General features: G+C 36.9%; 1 long non-coding RNA gene across 1 annotated transcript; it reads right to left on the bottom strand.

Annotated features, from left to right (window-relative positions):
* Positions 1–336: 336 nt before the first annotated feature.
* LOC138372057 (uncharacterized) lies at positions 337–8,442 on the bottom strand. Its single transcript, XR_011230667.1, has 3 exons — positions 8,305–8,442; positions 5,019–5,135; positions 337–641 (listed from the first exon to the last, which is right to left on the bottom strand). It is a non-coding gene; the product is annotated as an uncharacterized lncRNA (long non-coding RNA).
* Positions 8,443–8,798: the final 356 nt, after the last annotated feature.

Genomic DNA, 8,798 nt, shown 5'->3' with positions numbered 1-8,798 from the left:
AACAATTTGGAGGATATTGATTCATACAATTTCTTCAAAAGGTCAGATGTAACACGAACAAGGAGCAAAGGTTTCAAGCTCAACAAGCCACTGTGTAGGAGTGACAACAAATGCTTTTTAACCCATACGATTATGATCATGGCAATAAGGTTTCTAAAACAGTAGGCATTCTTCCAAAGCCAGACACTGTACTATGTTCCTCGCCCTAACCTAGTCACTCAGTATTATTCACTCATTTATCTATGTCTTGTCTATTTATGTCTTAAAGGTTACAAGACGTACATTAGTCAATACAATTGGTGCTTAAAATGTTAAGGATCTCTTGTGAAACACGGGTATTAATAAAAAAATTTATTATGTAAAATAAATAAAAAAGGCCCAAGGGCCATGAAGTAACAAGAATGCAAGGCCGGCACAAGCTGGCGTAAGTAGAGAAGACGGAAGATTCTTCATATTAAAAGACCCTGCTTCTCCAAGATGGCAGTCACACCCTGCTTGCCCTGGACAATCACCATATGGAGGACTGTTTACTGTGAAGGGAAGTCCACAAATGCAATGCCAGCATGAGTCAGTCTTGAAGGGTAAACGATGATGGCACCCTCACAGTAACACAAAAGCCGAGCAAGCCCAGTGAGGAAGACCTGTTGATGGGAAGGAGGAGAATCATTAGTCACAACAAAATCCACATAGAAACAAAGGAGAGAAAAAAAATAAAGTGGATGTCTTCTTTTTGTATAGACATAATAAATATTGCCATTTGGCTATGTATTTATATGATATATAATAGAATACAGCATAAAACAAAATAAGAAGGGTGATAGGAGAAGAAAAGATTAGTGTTCAGTGAGAATCCACAAGGTCTTCTCTGAATACTCTATTTTCTTCAAGGCTGTGGGTCCCTACAATTGCACCAGAGGTGGTACACACCCCTATTATTATTTAAACAGGTGAGTACACACACGGTGTTAGCAAACTTAGCCTCCAAACACACACACACACATGGTATCAGCAAACTTAGCCTCCAAATACACACATGGTATCATCAAGCTTAGCCTCTAAACACACACACACACATGGTATCAGCAAACTTAGCCTCCAAACACACACACACACATGGTATCAGCAAGCTTAGCCTCCAAATACACACATGGTATCATCAAGCTTAGCCTCTAAACGCACACACACACACATAAACGGTATCAGCAAGCTTAGCCTCCAAACACACACACACACACACACACACACACACACACACACATACATGGTATCAGCAAGCTTAGCCTCCAAACACACACACACACACACACATACATGGTATCAGCAAGCTTAGCCTCCAAACACACACACACATGGTATCAGCAAGCTTAGCCTCCAAATACACACATGGTATCATCAAGCTTAGCCTCTAAACACACACACACACATGGTATCAGCAAGCTTAGCCTCTAAACACACACACATACATGGTATCAGCAAGCTTAGCCTCCAAACACACACACACATGGTATCAGCAAGCTTAGCCTCCAAATACACACATGGTATCATCAAGCTTAGCCTCTAAACACACACACACACATGGTATCAGCAAGCTTAGCCTCCAAACACACACACACATATGGTATCAGCAAACTTAGCCTCCAAATACACACATGGTATCATCAAGCTTAGCCTCTAAACACACACACACACACATGGTATCAGCAAGCTTAGCCTCCAAACACACACACACACATGGTATCAGCAAGCTTAGCCTCCAAACACACACACACACATAGTATCAGCAAGCTTAGCCTCCAAACACACACACACAGAAAATGGGGACATTGAAACAGTTGATAAACTTGATTTCAAGAGAGAGAGGTCACTATGGGGAACTTCAAATTTTTTTTAATAAGTAATTAGGCAGACTTGTTGCTAGACAGGGAAGTAAATTAAATGTATGCCAAATTTTGCAAAATATACAATGAAGGCACACAAACATTCATACCAAAACAGAGATGCAGGGCCAGAAAACAGGATTGGTTCAACAGAAATTGAGAGAGGGCCACAGACCAAAAGACACAAAAATGGAATGAAAGACATTGAAAAACTACAAGCAGATGTCAACAAAGTTTTCGATTGGGCAGCAGAAAATAACATGATGTTTAACAGTGATAAATTTCAGGTACTCAGGTACGGCAAAAATGAGGATCTGAAACATAATACAGGGTGCAAAACACAATCGAATCTTCCCATAGTAGAAAAACAGCATGTCAAGGATTTGGGAATAATGATGTCCGACGATCTAACGTTTAGGGAGCATAACCAAGCAAATATTGCGTCGGCCAGAAAAATGATCGGATGGATTATGAGAACTTTCAAATCCAGGGATCCCATCACAATGGTTGTACTCTTCAAGTCACTTATGTTGTCCTGTCTCGAGTACTGCTCAGTATTCACTTTCCCCTTCAGAGCACGGTTGCACGGTTGTTCCTGCCGGAACAACCGTGGACATCTTCAGGAGAAAACTGGACGGTTTTCTAAGAGAAGTTCCGGATCAGCCGGGATGTTGTGGGTATGTGGCCCTGCGGGCCGCTCCAAGCAACAGCCTGGTGGACCAAACTCTCACAAGTCGAGCCTGGCCTCGGGCCGGGCTTGGGGGGTAGAAGAGCAGAACCCCATCAAGCAGGTATCAAAATAGAAAGAAGCCAAACCCCCAATCATACCAGCGATACAAAGATGCGAGAAACAACTATACAGCAGTAAGGGAAGAGGCAGAAAGAAATTTTTGAAAAGGGATAATGGATAAATGTAAAACAGAACTGGGCCTATTCTACAAATTCATAAACAACAAATTGCAGGTAAAGGATAATATCCAGAGGTTGAAAATAGGAAACAGATTCACAGAAAATGATAATGCAATGTGTGAAACATTAAACCAAAAGTTCCAAAGTGTGTTTATACAAAATGAAATCTTAAGAGAACCAGACACAATAAGAATTTCTGAGAACATCATAGAGCGTATAGAGGTGTCTAGAGATGAAGTGGAAAATATGCTAAAGTAGCTAAGTAAGAACAAAGCAGTTGGTCCAGATGGAGTTTCACCATGGGTTCTGAGAGAATGTGCATCTGAGCTCAGCCTTCCACTTCACCTGATCTTTCAGGCATCCCTGTGTACAGGAGTCATAGCAAACATGTGGAAAAAAGGCTAACATAGTTCCAATCTACAAAAGTGGCAACAGGGAAGACCCCACCTCTCTCAGTTATAGACCTGAATCATTGACAAGTGTAACAGTGAAAGGATTGAAAACAAAAAAAAAATAATAAAAACTAAATGGGTAGAACACCTTGAGAGAAATTATATAATATCACACAGACAGTATTGTTTTCGATCTGGAAGATCCTGTGTATCGAATTTACTCAGTTTCTATGATTGAGTCACAGAGATTTTAAAGGAAAAAGGTAGTTGGGTCGACTGCATCTATCTAGACATAAAAAAGGCTTTCGACAGAGTTCCACATAAGAGGTTGTTCTGGAAACTAGAAAATTTTGGATGGGTGACAGGTAAGCTTCTAACATGGCTGAAAAATTTTCTGACTGATAGAAAAATGAGGGCAGTAATCAGAGGCAATCGGACTGGAGAAGTGTCACAAGTGGAGTACCACAGTACATGCACCAGAAATGTTCATTGTCTACATAAATGATCTACCAGTTGGAATACAGAATTATATAAACATGTTTGCTGATGATGCTAAGATAATGGGATGGATAAGAAATTTAGATGATTGTCATGCCCTTCAAGAAGACCTGGACAAAATAAGTATATGGAGCACCACTTGGCAAATGAAATTTAATGTGAATAAATGCCATGTTATGGAATGTGGAATAGAACATAGATCCCACACAACCTACAAATTATGTGAGAAATCTTTATATAATTCTGATAAAAGAAAGAGGTCTAGGGTTGATTCTAGATAGAAAACTATCACTTGAGGCCCACATAAAGAACGTTGTGTGAGGAGCCTATGCCACGCTTTCTAACTTCAGAATTTTGTTTAAATGCATGGATGGCGAAATACTAAAGAAATTGTTCGCGAGTTTTGCTCGGCCAAGGCTAGAATATGCAGCGGTTGTGTGGTGCCCATATCTTAAGAAGCACATCAACAAACTGGAAAAGGTGCAAAGACATGCTACTAAGTGGCTCCCAGAACTAAAGGGCAAGAGCTATGTGGAGAGGTCAGAGGCATTAAATATGCCAAAACTAGAAGACAACAAAAAGAGGTGATAAAATCACTATGTACAAAATAGTAACAGGAATTGATAAAATCAATAGGGAAGATTTCCCGAGACCTGGAACTTCAAGAACAAAAGGTCATAGATTTAAACTAACTAAGCAAAGATGCCAAAGAAATATACAAAAATTTCCTTTCGCATACAGAGTGGTACACAGTTGGAACAAGTTAAGTGAGAAGGTGGTGGCGGCCAAGACCGTCAGTAGTTTCAAAGCATTATGTGACAAAGAGTGCTGGGTAGACGGGACACCACGAGCGTAGCTCTAATCCTGTAACTACACTTAGGTAACTACATTTGGTGTCAGCAAGCTTACCGTCGAAACACAGACAAACAGCCTGCCTATTATTCAAGGCCTTCTCTGAGTACTCTCTATTTTCTTCTCTGAGGCTATGGGTCCCTAATCTTGCACCAGAGGTGGTACAACTTTTAAGTTTTTAACTACTGCACTGAGCACCTGATTTTGGCAAAGACTTCTTAGTGCAATTGTCAAGGACATAGTTCTGGTATTTTTTTGTTTATAAATATTCAGGTATAGTTAATGTCAAAATGTTTCAAAACTCAACAATTTATATTTCAAAACAAAAAAAGTAATGAAAACATTACAAAACATTAAAATATAGCCTAATTAATTAATTAATAAAATAGCACAACACTCAGAATGTCTAAAGGTGCTTTGAGCAAAGAAGTAGTTAATTTTATATATATAATATTATATATATAATATTATATATATAATATATATTTACCTGTGACTACTGCTTAGCAAAAATTTGATCTCTGTGAAAATTGGTCTCGTCATTGCTAGGAGATATTTTAAGACCATGATTTGCTGTGGATGGCACTGTAGTCTTCAAGTCATCAATCTAAAAATAGAGGTAATCTTTTAAAATGTAAATTTTGTATAAAAAAAAATGCAAAAATAAATTGCAAGAATAATATGAAGTTATTATACAATTTTTTTTTAATTATTTAAATATTTGTGAGACATTATTAAGAAATGTATGAAGTACAGATTCTCTAAGACCTGATATGTATCTGCTTATGTTCCACCACATTACATTCAGGGCTGAAGAGAAAACACAGCCAGTAAGGTAATGATCACTTAGGATGGACTGGGATGCTACATGTAGGTTGGGGCTAAGCTGCGTGAGGCTAGGATGCCCAGCCTGCCTTGTCTAGGCTGGGCTGGGCTAGGCAACACTAGGAAGGAGTCAACAAATCTCTGGAGTGCCTTACTTTTCCTGATATCCTTAAAAAAGCAAGAATGATGCCATTTTATAAAGGAGGCGAGACAGCAGAAATAAACAATTAGAGAAAAATATCAAATCTACTTATACTTTCAAAAATATTTGATTTTTTTTTTTACAAACATCTCTTCCTACTTTGTAAAATTCAAAATGAATACAAACACACACACACATCCCTAGGAAGCAGCCCATAGCAGCTGTCTAACTCCCAGGTACTTATTTACTGTTAGGTGAACCAGATATAGAGAATAACCACAAAATCTTGTAAAGCCACTAGTACACGCAGCATTTCAGGCAGGATATATAATATTAATATATATATATATATATATATATATATATATATATATATATATATATATATATATATATATATATATATATATATATATATATATATATAACTGAAAACTCACACCCCAGAAGTGACTCGAACCCATATGCTATGCCCAAGATTACCATCCGAGTGCCAGCGGGGAAGTGGGTCAAATAGCCTCGGCTATCACTTCCTTATGTCTGGTCGTGATGGTCAAGCGGATTAAGGCGTCCCTGTACATACCAGTTGCGTTGCTCCTGGCAGTATTGGGTTCGAGTCACTTCTGGGGTGTGAGTTTTCAGTTGCATATTGTCCTGGGGACCATTCAGGCTTGTTCGCATTTGTGTTCCTCACGTGTTGCCCCAAAAATGAGGTGATTTGATAAAATGCTATGCCCAAGATTACCATCTGAGTGCCAGCGGGGAAGTGGGTCAAATAGCCTCGGCTATCACTTCCTTATGTCTGGTCGTGATGGTCAAGCGGATTAAGGCGTCCCTGTACATACCAGTTGCGTTGCTCCTGGCAGTATGGGTTCGAGTCACTTCTGGGGTGTGAGTTTTCAGTTCCATATTGTCCTGGGGACCATTCAGGCTTGTTCGCATATATATATATATATATATATATATATATATATATATATATATATATATATATATATATATATATATATATATATATATATATATATATATGAATACATACATACGGGACAAAGAGCCAGAGCTCAACCACCGCAAGCACAACTAGGTGAGTACACACACACACACACATTATATATATATATATATATATATATATATATATATATATATATATATATATATATATATATATATATATATATATTTATATATATATATATATATATATATATATATATATATATATATATATATATATATATATATATATATATATATATATATATATATATATATATGAGTGTCAGACGATGGAGGAATGATTTTTTTTTTATTTAATTTATATAAAAAATTATTCCTTCTGAAGATGTATTAATATATGAAAGTACTTAAGGAAATTCCTGTTTCAATTCTTCCTCCGTGGTCTGACACTGTCACATTTTTCATCAAGTGTTAATTTTTGTGATTTACACACACGTGGCATGTTTACACACACATTATTTATATTATATATATATATATATATATATATATATATATATATATATATATATATATATATATGTCGTACCTAATAGCCAGAACGCACTTCTCTGCCTACTATGCAAGGCAGGATTTGCCTAATAAGCCAAGTTTTCATGAATTAATTGTTTTTCGACTACCTAACCTACCTAACCAAACGTAACCTAACTTTTTCAGCTACCTAACCTAACCTAACCTAAAAAGATAGGTTAGGTTAGGTTAGGTAGGGTTGGTTAGGTTTGGTCATATATCTACGTTAATTTTAACTCCAATAAAAAAATATTGACCTCATACATAATGAAATGGGTAGCTTTATCATCTCATAAGAAAAAAAATTGAGAAAATATAATAATTCAGGAAAACTTGGCTTATTAGGCAAATCAGGCCTTGCATAGTAGGCCGAGAAGTGCGTTCTGGCTACTAGGTACGACATATATATATATATATATATATATATATATATATATATATATATATATATATATATATATATATATATATATATGTATATATATATATATATATATATATATATATATATATATATATATATATATATATATATATATATATATGGAACCCTCAACCCTATAAGTGGAGGGTTCCTACAAACTCAACCAGAGGTGGTACCCTCTATATATTAATAAAAAGGCAAGGCTATGCTAAATCTAGGCAGGGATTGGCTTGGCTAAGCTGGTCAGGGCTTGGCTAGGGTAGGAAGGACTGGTCATGTTTAAAAGCAAGGCAGGGTTAGGCTAGGCAAGACTAGGTAAGGGTATACTGGGATAGGCTTGGCTACGGTAGGCTAGGAAGAGGTAAACTAGGATAAGCAAGGCTGTGCAAGCACTATGCACAGCTAGAATGAACTATGCTAAGATGGTTTAAGCTGGGCTAGGTTAGGATAAGCTGAGTCATGCAGGGCCCCGATTGACCAGTGGAGTCTAATAGTCTAACCTTCTAGCTAGTTTGCTGACCTAAGAGTGTAAATGCCTAGCCCCTAACCTGAGATATATACAAGAGTTGTTACATTCTTGTACAGCCACTAGTACGAGTAGCGTTTCGGGCAGGTCCCTGGAATACGATCCCCGCCGCGAGGAATCGTTTTTTCATCCAAGTACACATTTTACTGTTGCGTTAAACAGAGGCTACAGTTAAGGAATTGCGCCCAGTAAATCCTCCCCGGCCAGGATACGAACCCATGACATAGCGCTCGCGGAACGCCAGGCGAGTGTCCTACCACTACACCACCTGCTGCAATATTATTATAAAAGAAATATTACTTATTATAATCGTAAATACTAAATACCTGTTGTGTTGATTTAGGGGCGATGATGATCGTGGGATCGGATGCGAGCCACAGGTGGCCTACACCATGCTTTCTAAGGCGTCCCTCTCATAACAAAAACAAATCCGTGCATTCATACACAAACAGAGATCCCGTGGTTATGCGAATACTTGCAATTCTTTTACTTAAAATAATAACAATTAGATTAATAATAATTAACATAATTTTTACTCAAGGTTCATAAAAATCATTTATACTATTTTAAAAGAAGATTTATAAGACATCTAAAAACAGATATACAGACTTTGTGTGATATTTATTTCAACATTATATATTAATAGAATGTTGTAACTATTATTTTTATATATTAGGTAGTTTCCAGCTACGTATATCGCATATAAACGTTGCAAAAAGATTTTAGACTGAATTAACACATTACACATTTATGGAGTAATTAACAACAAAACAATCTTTATTTTCATTGCAGAACATATATCAGAGCATACTAGTGACTC

The sequence above is a fragment of the Procambarus clarkii genome, chromosome 4, assembly GCF_040958095.1.
Source record: "Procambarus clarkii isolate CNS0578487 chromosome 4, FALCON_Pclarkii_2.0, whole genome shotgun sequence".
Classification (NCBI taxonomy): Eukaryota; Metazoa; Arthropoda; class Malacostraca; order Decapoda; family Cambaridae; genus Procambarus; species Procambarus clarkii.
The sequence above is the reverse complement of the archived record's forward strand: the minus strand, read 5'-3'. Positions and strand labels throughout refer to the sequence as shown.